Source organism: Vanacampus margaritifer, chromosome 1, assembly GCF_051991255.1.
Source record: "Vanacampus margaritifer isolate UIUO_Vmar chromosome 1, RoL_Vmar_1.0, whole genome shotgun sequence".
In the NCBI taxonomy this organism is placed as follows: Eukaryota; Metazoa; Chordata; class Actinopteri; order Syngnathiformes; family Syngnathidae; genus Vanacampus; species Vanacampus margaritifer.
Window position 1 is genome coordinate 8,036,601 of NC_135432.1, and position 17,700 is coordinate 8,054,300.

Consider the following 17,700-nt stretch of genomic DNA (forward strand, 5'->3'; position numbering starts at 1 on the left):
GATCAACATTCATCTTGTCCAATTAAAATAGGTTTGAAGATTCTTTTTCCCATGTAAAAATAATTCTCTCTTTATTAGAAAGAAGACCAACATCATTTCAGTATTGAGAATCTTGCGACAATTTTCTTTTGTGGTTGTGGAATTTCTAATGTTCTAATTCTCAAACAGGCACCCTGCTTTGGATATTGGAACTTTTTTTTGTCAGGGGGTGGGTAGTTACTTTGTTTTTTGTCGATAAAGACTGTCTGTTTTTTTGTTTTTTTTTACTTCCGTACAACTAGGGATGTAACGATAACCACAATATCACGGTAATTAAAATTGCCACAATATGGTCGTCATCTTGTCACGATATTACTTGTAAAAACAGCACATCTGTAAAAAAGAAAAGAAAAAGGAGACTCAATTTGTGCAGTTCTAGCACCCTCTGGTGGTTAATTTACTAGTGCAGTTGAATATTAATTAGGAATGTTTTGGTCACTGTGGTGGTTATCACTCCCATAAATGAGTCATACCAGGCAGCAAATATTTTTTCCACATCTTCATCAAAAAACAACAACATACGTTTGGCCCACTTCAGCTGAACACAATTGTGGCCAATAGGAGCACATGACAATGACATGTGACATGACATGACCAAGGCTATTGCTGTCGCTGCTGTTACTATGTACAAAAACACAATTTTGTGCTTTTTCCCCCACAATATGAGCTTCATTTAAAAACATTTTTTTTTACAACATTGTGATTTCTTATCTAGTGTCTCATGTTTTTGACAACATCGTGATAATTATCACATGGTGAGGTTCACATTGTAATATTTATATGTGCGATGTTTGGATATCGTTACATCCCTATTAATCCCCTGACCTGTATCCAACTGAGCCTGCGCTTTATTTTCTGAAGACATAATTAAAGATAAAATGTCCCTGGCAGCAACAAACAGGAAGTGAAGACAGTCGCATTACCAGAGATCAAATTCAGCGTCTGCGTTTTTAGCAACAATTGTGTCCACGTCCCAATATTTATGGGCCCGACTGCTGAGCATCTTCGCCTGTGTGAAGTGTCATCGAAAGAATTTCATAAAGATCTTAGGGAGCTTTGTTACCATACAAATTAATTTCCTCTCCTATCACTGTGCTAAATCACGTGTAGCAATTAACCTGCCTTGGAGCAATTAACCTGCGCTTGTTGCTATCTAATAACGCGCGACTCTCGGGGCCTCGATCCTCGTCCTCTCGACGCTCGCTCGATTGAAACACATCTTTGCGCCGCGCTCCTTATCTCCGTGTTACGGCATGAAATGGGCTCTGTTGTACAAGAAGGGCGTGCGCGCAACCCGGTCACATGAACGCGGGTTTGTCATCCGGCCAACAGTGCGGCTCATTTTGTGACGCCGCTTGTTGTGGAGCAATGAAGGGAGCCTTTCTTTCAAAGGCATCGTGACCCTTCGTTCGCTGTTCTTAAGTCTGAACCGGTGGCCGGCAGCACCGCGGGTCATCCTCGCTATTGAAGACATGAGACTGTTTTAACCCTGGAGAACCCAAGAACCATTTTCTTCATTGGAAAATTATGAATTATACATTAAATGACTGCTATAAGTTCACTGAACACCAAAATATATGTTTTTTTTTCAATTTTAACCCTTTTTTTTTTAAACTAGCTCAGAGTTGCTAATTTATCAAAAAATATATATAAAACATACTCCTAGGCATTCTGCAACATGATATGAAATAGATTAACAAAAAAAAAACCCTCAATTTTACCATCTGATGGTTTGCTGAGAAGGTGGTTTTGTTTGGATTGATTTCCAACTCAACAAAACAGCATGTTGCCAGCCATCTTGTCACCACCACTCTGGCTCATGTAAGTGCAATATTCATCCATTAGATGGCCCCATGCAGGGGTCAGAAGTGGCACTCTGGACCTTTAAAGTTAAATTTGTAAAAAAAAAAAAAAGAAGGTCTTTGTTATTTGAGTAGCAGAATTTATAGGGGCCAAATTTGACCCCGTGGGCTCTCCAGGGTTAAGAGTTGCTGTTTTGACCCAGCAGCCTGCGTGACACTTCCTGTCTTTTTTTTTTTTCCTCCTCTCCTCAATTCGGGATTTGATTTCCTCCCCTTAAGGAGCTGCTTTTTATGGAGTCGGTCCGTACTGTGGAGTAAGTGGATAAAATAAAAAGTAATGCCACGGCCTTCTTTCAAGCGGCATCAGTGGGTCTTTGTGTGAGGGACCAATGACAAGAGAAGCTTTTTTATCACCCCCTTCAGCTGCTGAGTGCCTGAAATATTTAGCGGGGACCGACCGCACTATTTTTGGGTTTGTGCTCAGTTTGTTTTGGAGCTTATGTAATCGCAAAGTGCACCAAGTCCAGCTGATACGTCGACAACCTGCGATGCTGTAAACATGATAATTATGCGCCTGTAGAGAAGGAATGTCTTCACCTGTGATTTATGGCGCAGTCAGAGCGAGGGCTTCCAGCACCATTTGAGCGTCGATTCATTTAATTGCGATTTTTATACAGCGCGGCAGGAAGAAGGAAAAACATCTCAGGTTACCTGGTTTGGTGACATATCGATCCCGTTTGTCCATCTCGCTTTGCTTCCATTCTCTCTCCTCGCGACCTCCTCCCATTTCCTCTCTGCTCTTGTGCCCCGCGAGGTGTCAGATTCTCTGACTCATGTTCCGCTGTGGAGGATGGGAGGAAAGCAGGGATGAAAGCGAGCTATAGCGAGGAAAGTCATTTTGCAGCTACAGTGTGACCTTCATCCGGAGAAAGCTCCAGTGAATATCCTGCCAAAGTGAATTTTCCACCGCGCCAAATAAAATCCGAATAGCCTTCAAGTGCCATCAGTCAATGAAAGTGAAATGAAAATTATAATTCTGAATCAAGAGGGATCAAGAAAACTGGACTTGCATCCAAAACCAGATGTCCGTACTTTTAAGACATCTATAAAAAGAAAACTCATTTTGCGGATTACATTTGACGCCTTGATTAGGAAATGATACGTGACAAGTTCAATTTGTTCGTGTTGCCTCATGCAAGCAAGAGCCAACGTAAGTAAGGCTCAACATCACTGACTGCGGGTCTGGAAGCACTCAGGAGATAACGACTGGCATCCCAGAATAACCAGAACACACATACGGATTCTTTGAATCTTGAATGATTTTTCTTACACCGTGAAGATAAAGATAGAAAATTCATGCATTTAACAGTTTTGGTTGTGTTGTTTCGTGCACGGTCGTAGCTCACATGTTTGTTGGATTTGGTCATGTGACCTTCACGAGTTGAGCCCTTGGGCACTGTGATGTCATTTTCAGTTGACAGCAAGTGGCAAAATGGCCGCACCTTGAGACGGAGAAAAATGGCTGGTTAATTCATATTCTACAAATGCAATATTAATCAGAATGTTTAGACTAGTGGGCGCATAAAACATAATATTGTCAAGAATTTTTTAAACTTGTTTTTCACTTTAAAATTCTGTCATTGACCTCGAAGTGAAACCATCTGTGCCAGAAATCTCCACTCAAAACTGAAAATGGTACTTATAAGGTCAAATATTTATAATGTTATTTTGCGTATTTTTGCACCATTTTGCACCACAGAGGACTGACTTTTGAGATCTACACAATAAAAGGTCTCCAAATGACTTTATTTTGTAAAAAAATCAATTTAGCTTTGCTTAACGACTACGTTTATTTGTGAAATTGATGTCATTACATAAAAGAAAAAGCTGACATTTTTACATGAAAATGCTAACATTTGAAGCAATAAAAATGATACTTTGTGAACCCTTTAACAGGATATATTTGCCTATGACATTTAAATAACACATTCAAATTAATGCCATGATATGAATTTCAGGCCATATTGCTAAACTCTCCGTCTACATTTGAAGCATTTAAGACTAACAAAAATATGGGGGGAAAAAATATTTACATATAATCTTACTTTTATGATCAGAATTAAACATTTTGGTAAAAAAAAAATACATATGTCACTATTATAGATAACTGCATATTTATACATATATGATGGCAAGCAGTAGTTCTTGTTTACTGAGACCTTGAAAAAGCTTCTTTAACATCCTTGCATTATTAGAGTAATACATTTAAATGTTTTTTTATGGTATGATGTCATTTTCATGTCATGTTTGTAAATTCTTCTGAATAGTGCACTGAATCCTTATTTGAAGGAAATGCTGAATGTTATCAAGATGGCAATATATGTCAGAAAATAAAATCACAATTCCATTTTTTCCTAAAATCATTATGAGATCACGTCGTCAGGTCTTTGCCAAGTTTGGGGCAAAATCTGGACAAAAACAGCCTGACTGCCTTTGTGTTTGTGTACGAGGCCTAAGGCTAAGAACATGCCACGGGCTGCTGCGGGTCTGGAAGTACTCAGGAGATAACCAATGACATCCCATAATAACCCGTCAAATTCGTTATCTGCATGTTTTGTGTCATTTGACCGGCACAGACGCAGGAAGAAACGGATTTAATTAATGAGAAGACAGTTGAAAGTCACCACGTGAACTCTTGACGAGGTGGGGGGGGGGGGGGGTGGGGGGTTGTCACGCAGAATGGCCACTCAAAGATATTCAGACCATCCAAATATTGCTGCAGCAAGAAAGCGACGGCTCAGGATTGATTGCCATTTAGTGTGTCCATTATGGCGCTGTTCATTAGCCATATTGGATCCACTCACTCCCAAGTATGCAGATTGAGCCCTCGCAGAGGTCGGGGGCCGCGTCGGAAGCAGCCCGACCGACGTGACTACCGGGTGTAATGACAGAGAGGAAGTATTGATCCGCCCGACGCGCAGATAAGGCAGCCTTTGCAACGGCGCTCATTTGCGGAATCCGAAGCTTTCTGGCCTGTCAACGCGCTGCTAAAAAAAGGAACGGCAGTTGCAACAACGGTGAGAAATCTTTTCTTGTCGAGATAAGAGAAGTTGAAGGCACGAGGGAGAAATTGAGGAGCCTTATCTAACTTGACAGTGCTCTATATTTATAAGCTCAGGCACACTTTTACTATAGGGGGCGCGCGTTCAAGCGTCAAGTTACTAGCATGAGTTAACATCGTTTGTAAGAATATTGTATTGAAAAGACCAGCGGTTCTCAAAGGGTGGGTACGAGTATGACTAGTGCAGGAGTGACCAACGTGGCACCCGTGGGCACCAACTAGCCTCCAAAGGACTACGTGAGCAGCCTGCAGGCCGGTTCCAAAAATAGCTCACGAGTGATGGGGGGGCATTGTGATTTTCTAGGAATGTCGAGTGGTCATGTGGAAATGTAAAACGTATTGGTACGCATCTTCATTATTGTGAGAAATTGATAACATGGTTATTGTCTTCACATAAATGCATATCAATAATGACATATAATAATAATATATGATTAGAAGTTCAATTAAAATGTTGCCCTTGTGAGGAATAAGTGGTTAAGAAAATGAATGGATGGATATGATTAACAGTAATTTGAGCATATTTGTTATTCCATAAGTGTGCTAATAATAATATTGAACACACATTTTTAATAAAACGTATGCCTTGTTTTTGGTGAACACTTGGGCCTATGTATGCCACTACATTAAAATGTTGATTTTTATAGTGGTAGTTGGCGATCATAAGAAAACCTCGGTGAGGTGCTAGTTGAAAATTTGAGAACCACTGCAATAGAGCTTTTAAAAACGTACGCACGCACATACTCACCCACATACAAAAAAAAAAAAAAATATATATATATATATATATAAAAAAAGAGAGCAATGATGATGACATGTCAAATCGGTAAAATTACCGAATGAACAATACTGAGCTCTCAGGGGAAAAATAATAATAATAATAATAATTAAAAAAAATAGATATTTTAAACTGAAGTGATACCTTGTAAAATCAGCATTTAGCATTTGTGTTGTCTTAAAAATAAAATAAAATGAGGAATAAGTGGTTCCGAAAATGGATTGATTGATTGATGGATGGATAATTACTGTACATTGTCTCTGTCATTGCCGTGACAACCCAAGAACACCGACTTCATTGGCCTTTAAAGGTCTCATATTATTCAACTTTTCCACATACTAAAATAGTTCTCAAGTGTGTAAAAAGACGTGTGTGAAATGCATTTGTCAAAATTGACTTTGGATCTAATATTTTTGCTGTCCATAAATCAGCCAAAAAACGCTCTGTTCAAAACGGCCTGTTTTAGGGGTGTGTCACTTTTATGTAAATAGCTGCACCAGGCCACGCCTTCTCTCTCAAAGGGGCAGTGATTTGGGTCATGGTAGTCATGTGCTAATGTTGTGAATGGAAACGACGGGCCATCGGAGCAGAAGAAAAGAAAAATACAGACATGTCTTTTACACATTTGACAACTATTTTAAAATGTGGAAAAGTGGCATAACGTTTTACCATAAGAAAAAGTAGCATAACGTTACTACACAGACTATGTTGTAGCGTTAGTTTGCGATTGTTTAGGCGATGGTTATTTTGCCGTAACCCGGCTACTCTCCCGCCAGCATTATTTTGCCGTGAATGCTCGTAGACATTTACGAGCGGTTATGAATAACACAAATGTGCACATTGCACGTGCAGAGCCGTTTCGTCGAGATCACTTAGCGGCCGGTCTCCGTCACAAAGTCACGGCAAAATAACCACGCCGATTGTATCTTGGTAAAAAAAAAAAATTGTGACCGCTTCAGTATTATCCAACCACCGTCTACACATACTCACTCACATACAAAATAATTTGTTTAAAAAAAAAAAAAAAAAACGAGCAATGATGATGACATGTCAAATTGGTAAAATTACCGAATGAACAATACTGAGCTCTCCAGGAAAAAAAAGAAAGAAAAAAAAGGGGGGAAAAAAAGCATTGAATTTCTGTGAGCGTGACAAACCTTTACCAGAGGCGGTGCCACTAACCCGAGGGGGCGGGGTCAAGTGCACTTCTGTGTCTTGTTGACGTCACGCAAGTTTAATCTGCCCGTTTAAAACGCGCATTTGAGAAAGGAAGAGACTGATATTTTTCAAGCCTGGTTGGATTGTTGACAGGCCCGGAATGCATTTTATTGATAGAAAACCAAACTCAAGTGCATTTTCATACTATGAGACCTTTAATCAACGTCATTGATAGAAACCATTTTGGTTGACTCGTCGCTATTCTTAGATGTTAAATTAGCAGCGTCCATCAAACCATGTTGTGTTTGCGTGTTAGCATTAGCTTTTGTGCAACGGAGGTTGAAAAATGACTTAAAAAGAACTGCAGAATGATAAATAGGGAAAAAAAGATCGTTGAAGTAGAAGTACTGATTCAAAAACAGCTGTTGCAATTTGTTTACCAATAACTCATTCACTTTCAGCCTTTTAGAGACTTTTAAATGATCTTTCCACACCCAGAGAATATTGTGTTCTGTCTCAATATAAGCACCAACACGACCAAAAGAAAGAGTAGACTCTCTTTCTTCACCATAAATAAATATATATTTTTTTAAAAAAACCTGACCAAACCCAGTAAACATGTGAGCTGTGACATTCGCAATGCGAGTCTGAGGGCAATTTGACGTCGGTTTCAGGACAAAATGGCCGTGACTTGAGACTGAAGAAAATGGATGTATTATTATTAATATTATTTCTTCCATCAACACTATTATAATAAGAATATAATATAATAATAACACTTTTTTTTTTTTTTTGGATGAAACAAAACAAACAAGGAAAAAATGTGAAAAATGAAAAAAAAAATGGACATAAATGTTTTTCATATAGCAGCGACCATATACAACATATAATGGCAAGGAACAACAACACTATTATAATCAGAATATAATATAATAATAACACTTTTTTTTTAAAATTTATTTCTTTTTGGATGAAACAAAACAAACAAGGAAAAAATGTGAAAAATGAAAAAAAAATGGACAAATGTTTTTCATATAGCAGCGACCATATACAACATATAATGGCAAGGAACAACAACACTATTATAATCAGAATATAATATAATAATAACACTTTTTTTTTTAAATTTATTTCTTTTTGGATGAAACAAAACAAACAAGGAAAAAATGTGAAAAATGAAAAAAAAATGGACATAAATGTTTTTCATATAGCAGCGACCATATACAACATATAATGGCAAGGAACAACAACAATATTATAATCAGAATATAATATAATAATAACACTTTTTTTTTAAAATTTATTTCTTTTTGGATGAAACAAAACAAACAAGGAAAAAATGTGAAAAATGAAAAAAAAAAAAAGGACATAAATGTTTTTCATATAGCAGCGACCATATATAACATATAATGGCAAGGAACAATTGTGAGTTCTCCTTTAAGTACAGAATAGTTTAATAGTTTTAGATTTTTCATTATAGCTCATTTCATTTTGACTTTTGTTTAAATTCAGTTAATTTAAATAAAAATTTTAAAACAGGTTTGTTAGTTTTTACTTTTATGAAAATGCTTTGTTTTAGTTTAGTTTGTATTAGTTTTAGTTTATTTATTTGTTTTTAAATATATGTGATATATTTGTTGAGTGCAAAATAAAATAATATAAGCTACAATCCCCCAACAACTATTTGACCTTCCTAATAGCTCATGTATGTTATTAAATAATACAAATGACGGCCATTTTTGCTATCATTATAGTTCGTTTCACCTGCTGCTATAAACGTAACAGTTTCAGTTTGTTATCTTTTTTGAAGCACTTTTTATTTTTTTTTAATTTTTTGTTTGAGCTATTTTGTACGTTTTCGCTAACCATAATAACCACAATACAGCCCTTGAACAATCTTGACCTTTTCAACCTAACGGTTCTAATAAACACAAGAAGCTCATTCAGTTGAATTAGATCAAATCAGCGGCAAAATGTTCTATATATCCCGCTGCTGTTGCTGCAGGTAATATGACGCAAACAGCCTCAGGCGCGAGGAGCAGCGTGCAGTCACAGGGTCTCTCCTGAGGGCCTTGTGGCTGACGAGCGCTTTTGGCTTTGACACGGTTATGCTTCCACTCGAAATGAAGCCAAGGTCTGATAGGGAGGACGGACGGGCCCCTGCGCGCCAAGGACTGACCCCTCCCCATTATATGTGACACAGCTGAGACAGACGCTCTGAGAGATGAAGAAGAAGCACTGCGCTTTCATTTCAAGAGTCTCTCGTTTCACAAGCTCCGCTCTTCGCCACCCGTAGACATTGTGGAGCTTTTCTCTTTCGAAAAAGCTTTGGGAGATTTGACATGGAATGGTTATTATACATTATTTTTATTATTATTTATAGAATGGCTATATTTAAGACAAAGATAAATCTTTTCCACCTTTAATGTGACATATAACGTTGATGTAGTTTCATTACACTGAAACGAGATTTTTGCAAAAACTGCTCATTATCAAACCTACAATGAAAGAGGAATTATGAATACAAAAAAAAAAGTCAGGTAAAGCTTAATAGAACGTCTGAACTGTATTTGGGGATCGGCACGTCACGATAGCACATTTTGCTTGACAATAAATTGCCCCAGAAAATGTTGTGATAAAGAATAATATTGCAGTTTTCATACCATTTTTCAACTAATATAACGATAATGGTATATAACAGTACACCTTTTTAGAGATAAACTTTTATTTCGTGAGAATATTTCAAATTGGAATTACTTACTGACAAAAAAAACATTGTACATTAGGGGTGTGAATTGTACCTGGCGATTCAATTCGTATGACGATTCATCGGTCACGATTCGATTCGATTAATCCCGATACGAATCTATGAATTGATTATTGCGATTTTTTTAAAACTCAAATTTTGAAAATACTAATCAGTAAACTTGTACACTGTAAGATTTGTATGAAAATGTATTTATATATTATATAATATTTATATTATTAGATTATATATTAAGGCTTAATGTTCCATTAATATAACATTCTTCCATGCTTAATGTGTGAACCCTAACCAAGACGTTTTGTTGAATATTCTCATCAAAAATTGATGTTTAAAAATCGATTCGACCGCACATCGAATCAAGTCGAGAAGTGCGCGCTGTAATATCGCGATATATTGTCGAATCGATTTTTTCTAACACCTCTATTGTACATATTCAAAATAAATAATGGAAAACACCAAAAACAATATATATAATGGAGTATCAAATTCTGTTGACAAAAAAAATGTACTTGAATAAAATAGACCTCCAAGTTAACTCAATACCAAGTGTCTTTGCTAAAGAATTATTGAGCCAGGCAAACAGATCGAGCTCATTTATAATTATCGTGCAATTAATTGATATTCTTTCTCACTGATTATTGCGACACCCCTATTTGGGAAAGAAAGACACTTTAAATGGTGGCAGGTGTGTGCTGACAATTTAATGAGTTTGAATGTGAATTCTGAACACAGCCACAGCCGCCATTATAAGAGGGTGTGCACACTTTTGCAACCACATTATCTCAGTAGTGTTATTTTTATTTCTCCTCTTTAAAAATTTTTGGGGGGAGCTTTATGCCTCCTGGATCTAAGTAGATGCCCTCAGCAGTTGGAAGCCGCTGCGTTAAGTCAATCTAAATCGAAATATGTTGATATTTAATCTGTATGTATATTCAATTTCAATGAGACACATCCTGCCGGCTGTTTGATACCAGGTAGGTATAGAATAGCAGTTTTGAGATAGACCTCATAAAAATGCCGCATGCACATCTCATCTTCTAAGCTTGCGGATGAATCGGTCACATGACTCAAGCTTATCCAGTCAACATGCGGTTCGTAATGTTCCATCAAAAAGAAATCGTGCTCATTTCATCAGGTAACGTCTGTATGAAGTCGGACCTGTCAGCATTTCGGATAAGTCCGCCATTAGCTGTGCGCGTCGCTCCTCGGCACGTTCTCCGAGGTATCGGCACCACTCGTAAATGTCAGTCAAGTTTGTTTACGCGTGTGTCTCTTTGTGTGCGCGTACACGTTTGCACCCGGAGGATCTCATTTAAATTTGAGCGAGGCAACAGCCACTAACTGTCCGCCAGTGAATACCGGCATAAAGTGCTAATGGAATACTCATTTTCTTTCCCCTTTTGTGGTTGTTTGCGTGTTCGAGTCTCAGGGGACGATGCTCTCATTGTGTCATTTCACGTACGCAAACATAGTTTTGAGCTGCAACAACAGAAAAAGTTGCTCATGTTTGCTAGAAAACTTTGTCATGACAATCAGCAAAACTTGCGCATGAGTCTAAAGTGTGTTCAAATGTAGCGAAAAAACGGATTTACACCACATTTCAAACGGTTCAGATCATTTCCATCCTATGTTTGTGTTAACTTCAAAAATAATCAACCAAATAAGAATCAAGCTTCAACATGTGGCTGCAAAAGATTCATGGACATTTGTGCGCTTTTACCCAGTCAGTAAATTTAATCCATATTCCATAACGTATATTAGGGCCCGACCGATATGCATTTTTTTTAGGCCGAGAAAAAAAATACAGATGACCAATTAATGCATAAAATTATCCCTCCCCTCACCCAATTCCCTTGAATGGGATCATCCTTTCACTTTTAGCATTTGCGCTAGGCTAGCAATGTTTTAAAAATGAAGCATGTTTTGGATTTAAACATACAGTTGATGTAATTCTTATCATCGTGTGTTTAGTTTTACACTTAACTCCAACTGGGGTGTCAATGAACAGCTTAAAGGACGTTTAGGGACAACAGAATAACCAGAATAACATACGCTACACACTTGCTAGTTGCTAATGCTACGCAATCAAAATGCTGCATTCAGGGTACTTTCACAGCGTCGGAAACGTCGCTTTTCTTCGATAATACCGTTTTAAGGGGAAAATAACAACATGACTTCTACCTGTAAAATATACGTCATGCTGGTGAAAAAGTGTGGGAGAACTTTCACGAGTACTGATTGTCTGTTTAACAAATCAAGGTCATGAATCAATTACCTAGTAAATGAAATGCAGTAGGGGTGGTAATGCCGATAAAAGCCTATTTTCAGTAACAAAACAAACTGAAAACTGCGTGAAAAGAAACAGAAGGGGTGAAGCGAGATAGGCAAATCACAATAAAATGGCCGATTCATGGTAGGCCAAGAATGTTTTGCTCCGATTGAGCAATCAGAGACTTTCACGGCATAATAACTAGGGGTGTGCCCAAAAAAATTGTTCTTAATCAAAAATCGAATTGCAGACCCAAAAATCGGAATTGAATCGTGAGACATTCAAAGATTCCAACCCTTACCGACAAGCATCAACAAACAAGTTAACGGAAAATACTTTAAAAACACTTAAGAGTAAAGGTATATGACTGGTTTTCTAAAAATAATTAAAAGAGAAAAAAATCTTAGCCATTTATTGTGTGTAATTAACTCATTCACTGCCATAAATTCATTTAAAAAAAAATCAAAAAAATTAGGGGCAAGAGGTAATAATTTTTTTTAAAAATTGTAATTAATCGCATGCCTTCACTAGTTAACTCGCGATTAATCACAAATTCCATATCTGTTCTAAATGTACAATAAAATAATTCTAGGTTTAGGTTCATAGGTTCTCTTGTTAACAAAAATGGAAAAAATGTTAAACTAATGAAAACTGTTAAAATGAATTTTTGATGTTAATAGCCGTTAACGGCAGTGAATAAATGAATAAAAAAAGAAATAAAATGTTATTAAAAATTCGGGGCGTCAGGTGATTAAAATTTTTTTTATCGTAATTAATCGCATGCCTTCACTAGTTAACTCGCAAATAATCACAAATTCCATATCTGTTCTAAATGTACAATAAAAAAATTCTAGGTTTTCATACTCTTGTTAACAAAAGTGGAAAAAATGTTAAACTAATGAAAACTGTTAAAATGAATTCTTGATGTTAATAGCCGTTAACGGCAGTGAATAAATAAATAAAAAAAGAAATAAAATATTATTAAAAATTCGGGGCGTCAGGTGATAATTTTTTTTTTTATCGTTATTAATCGCATGACTTCACTAGTTAACTCGCAATTAATTACAAATTCCATATCTGTTCTAAATGTACAATAAAAAAAATTCTAGGTTTTCATACTCTTGTTAACAAAAGTGGAAAAAATGTTGAACTAATGAAAACTGTTAAAATTAATTCTTGATGTTAATAGCCGTTAACGGCAGTGAATAAAAAAATAAAATATTATTAAAAATTCGGGGCGTCAGGTGATTAATTTTTTTTTTATCGTAATTAATCGCATGACTTCACTAGTTAACTCGCAATTAATCACAAATTTCATATCTGTTCGTAACGCATTGTAACATTGTAAATATACCGCTTGTTAGCGCAGCTTGTGTTGTTTGAAATGTAGGACTACATTTCCAATAAATCTTAGCCATTTATTGTGTGTAATTAACTCATTCACTGCCATAAATTCATTTTAAAAAATCAAAAAAATTAGGGGCAAGAGGTAATAATTTTTTTTAAAAATTGTAATTAATCGCATGCCTTCACTAGTTAACTCGCGATTAATCACAAATTCCATATCTGTTCTAAACGTACAATAAAAAAAAATTCTGGGTTTTAATACTTTTGTTAACAAAAGTGGAAAAAAGTCTTAAACTAATAGAAATAATTAAAATAATTTTTTGATGTTTATAGCCGTCAATGGCAGTGAATGAGTTAAAAGGAAAATACCTGATAATATACACAGGTATTATATAACCGTATGATTATGGGGGTATCCAATTTTGCAAATGCTTTCGCTGCTGATTGCAAAGGATGCAAAACACACTCCTGAATTCATCCTCATGAAAGTGTTGACCTGAATCTCACTTTAGTAGTAAACCGACAGTTGGCCACATCAAAGTTGTCCCAGCTCAAAGCATCCAGAGCACACATCTCGATAGCCGGAGGAGATTTTTTTTTTTTTCCCGCCGCCACGCCATTTTCTTTCCTGAACATCCACATGAGAGAAACTGCCAAGATTAAAAAGACTTTTAAGACTGGCTTGTCCGGAGAACTCCACATCCCACACCTGTTCCCGGACAAACACGTCCCTGGCGTCAAAGAGCGAGCGAGCGGTCGCACGCAAAATGCGCACCCTTGACACGTAGGGGGAAAGACGCTGTCAGGGTTCCCCTCCGCATGTGGAACCTCAAGGAGGTCGGCCATTTAGAGTGTTTGCTTGGTAAACAGGCGGGATGTCCCCGGGGTGCGGGCACAAAGCGAGCGTTACGTGACAAGGTGTCAACGTGAGTACACGTGCGATGGCGACGGCGCACGCCCCCCACATACCCCGAACCCTCCTCACACACACAAAGTGCGCACGTTCAGCTGTTGGGATGAAAGAAGTCAACAATTCACACACTGCCACACACACATTAAAATGATTTTTTTGATGTTTATAGCCGTTAACGGCAGTGAATAAATAAATAAAAAAAGAAATAAAATATTATTAAAAATTCGGGGCGTCAGGTGATTAATTTTTTTTTTATCGTAATTAATCGCATGACTTCACTAGTTAACTCGCAATTAATCACAAATTTCATATCTGTTCGTAACGCATTGTAACATTGTAAATATACCGCTTGTTAGCGCAGCTTGTGTTGTTTGAAATGTAGGACTACATTTCCCATAAATCTTAGCCATTTATTGTGTGTAATTAACTCACTCACTGCCATAAATTCATTTTAAGAAATCAAAAAAATTAGGGGCAAGAGGTAATAATTTTTAAAAAAAATTGTAATTAATCGCATGCCTTCACTAGTTAACTCGCAATTAATCACAAATTTCATATCTGTTCGTAACGCATTGTAACATTGTAAATATGCCGCTTGTTAGCGCAGCTTGTGTTGTTTGAAATGTAGGACTACATTTCCCATAAATCTTAGCCATTTATTGTGTGTAATTAACTCATTCACTGACATAAATTCATTTGAAAAAAATCAAAAAAATTAGAAATCACAAATTTCATAACAACAACATCTTGCCACCCTATTATTTTCTTTTTTCCATTGATTTCTTTGACGTTTCTAGCTACAAATATCCCACTTTGATTAGTCCTCTGGTAAGCAAGAACTTCAGGTGGACCAACTTAGAACACGTGCATTACGCAAATAGTCATCTAGAAATAGGACACATGAGACATAGTCGACATGTAAGACTACGTTTGCTCTCTCAGCTCTGACAATCACAAGTTTTCAAGATATTTTCAACGTTTCGTGGCCAAGCATGACTTTTTGCGTTGCGTTGAGACGTGCTTGAGCTGCTTGGACGCTACGTCAGGTAATGTGCTATGTCTGAAATCGGGTATCTCATTGCCGTCAGGTGACACGGGTCCAATATAACTGCTTGCAAATACTGAACTACTGAACATACTACAACTAGTACACGTCTGGTTTGAAATGGAATTGACACTGGAGTGAAAAAATAAAGGATGGATGGAAGCATATTCATCGAGAAGCCACTAATATAGCTATTTTATCCCCCTCATGTTATGGTACGTATTAGGGATGCAATTATAGCACTACAATCTCGCCTTGAGATAAGAGTTGAATTTTTTTCTGTGGCCACACATTGGAAATTCATTCATCAGTTTCAGCCTCCTTCCCCCCCAAAAAAAAACCCCTCCACATTTGTTGTTTTTGTGTTTTTAACCCCAAAAAATAGCACAATAATACAGTAACAGTGTAATTAAATATAATGTAAATTATTAAACAATTCCGTTGATTTTGTTGTTCATTCCGGTGTGCCTGCCTTGGCCACTGGGAGGCAGTATAATGAAGAAAAAAAACCCTGTAATTTCATTTAATTACAATTTCGCTAAAAATTATATATACAATAAATTCTCACCAGGAACTATTCATAGGCAGTGGTTATTATTAGGGGTAGGAATCTTTGAATGTCTAAGGATTCGATTCGATTCCGATTTTTGGGTGTGCGATTCGATTCAGAATCGATTTTCATTTAGGAATGATTTTTGATTCCAAATGATTTGATTGACAACGATTTTTACTTCAATTTATAGATGTTCAAGGAATCGTAATGATCTACTCCAGTCTGACTCGCTAATGCTAATTAGCGTGCTACTCGCGGCACTTTTATCACTCAAAAGAACGGCTCCACGCTGCAAAAAAACAACTTTTATTGCAAAAACTTGATCGTGACTTTTTCCTTCTACTCTCTAATGTGGCTACAACTTAACAGTGTATCAGACCGCGTGGAACCACACTGCCCCTAAGTGGCCAAATCGGCTACAACATGAACAGCGCTCCCAATAAAGGCACATACAAACAAAGGCAAGACAGTATAAAATAATTAAAATAAAATTGATTTTGGGACATTTTAAAATTGATTCTGAATCGTACTAAATGAGAATCGATTTTTTGGGCCACACCCCTACTAGTCGGTGTCTTTGCTTGTGCAAAACACATCGAGTTGCCTTGTGCATGAATTGTGTTACAAAAATAAAACAGCCTTGCCTTGCCTTTGCTAACCGAGAACAAAGAAGCTGTGTTCATCCTGGAATGCTGCCGCCGCTGCTTGAAATTCTGCAAATGACGAGTTCAGATGCTCGCCGCCCTCGCCCGGCCGGACACACAACACATGCCTTGTTGTCAACCCACACAACTGTACATACTAATTAGTGCAGCCATGACTCTTTTTTGTCATAAATCACTTACGTATCAGCCGTGCCCTTTTTGTGCCAGAGCCTAATGAAGTTAACCCACGTTTGGCGCAAATGTGCTTGCTGAGAACGCGCGCGTTGAACACACATGGCCCCGAGTTAATTTCACCATCACGCGGCTTCATATCTGCAGCTGACAGCCGGCAAATATTCCCGTCAACCTCTTGACCCCAGCTTGAAATACATGCAAATTACACGGGGATGGACTTTTTGATCGTCACAAGTCCGAGCGTCCCGCCGGAAAAAGCTTGATTTGCCGCCATTTAATCCGTCCGAACGACTCTTTGCTGCAGTTAGCGCTTACTGATGAATTGTCACGCCAGCGCTGTCCCGCGGAGGAATAAACACATAGAGGCAGCGGAGCTTTATGACATCTTAAGAGGGATGTGAGCGGCCATCTGAGCGTGTCTCCGCCAGCTTCAAGTGCATAAATAAAGCAACGGCGCAGTAATGGCCTTGTGCACTAAGCAAGAGCAATAAAGCGGCCTACAACACGTCTCCCGGGAGTTGAATCTCATCTAAAATAATACCCATTTATTAAACATGATCTCCTCACATAGCTCATCGCATCTACCGACGGCATGCAGATTTATGAAACGTGCACACATACATGCACGCACGCACGAGTTGGTCCAGCCAAGTCAGCAGCCAAGCGGTTGACTGCGAAAACGCTTGGCGAACAAGTGACCTTGATTAGTCCAAGAGGAGAGCTCACCGTTACCGGGTGTCATTAAATTGCCAATAAAAATCCACTGCCTCTCATTTTAGTGCCACTGAATGGATTGCCTTGAAATGGAGTACAGACATACTATATTCCCAAAGGAGAAAACATCCCGTTGTCGGTGGCGCATCTCTGACTTTTCTTCCCCGAACTAGCCGTGGCCGTGGGTAGAATATCGCTGAAAACAATCGGCCCGATTGGCCGACAGTTATTCTAATCAAGTCTGTGTTGTACACGTTCTGCAGGTTCTTTTTTTGTTGTTGTCAAATGTTTTATTAAAAGGGGAGTTTTCAATTTGTGCTGACCTGATACTAGGCAGAGACCGATTATCGGCCAG

General features: G+C 37.7%; 1 protein-coding gene and 1 long non-coding RNA gene across 2 annotated transcripts in view; one reads left to right on the plus strand and one right to left on the minus strand.

Moving 5' to 3' along the window:
- LOC144053939 (uncharacterized) overlaps nucleotides 1-17,700 on the minus strand; it is a 67,584-nt gene that overhangs the window by 5,086 nt on the left and 44,798 nt on the right. Inside the window, exons 2-3 of the long non-coding RNA XR_013294553.1 lie at nucleotides 3,248-3,343; nucleotides 2,553-2,682 (exon numbers count right to left, since the gene is read on the minus strand). This is a non-coding gene — a long non-coding RNA (uncharacterized LOC144053939). The remainder of the gene's footprint in view (nucleotides 1-2,552; nucleotides 2,683-3,247; nucleotides 3,344-17,700) is intronic.
- The window catches only part of pcbp4 (poly(rC) binding protein 4), a 65,846-nt gene that overhangs the window by 4,391 nt on the left and 43,755 nt on the right, over nucleotides 1-17,700 (plus strand). The gene's annotated exons all lie outside the window — the stretch shown is intronic.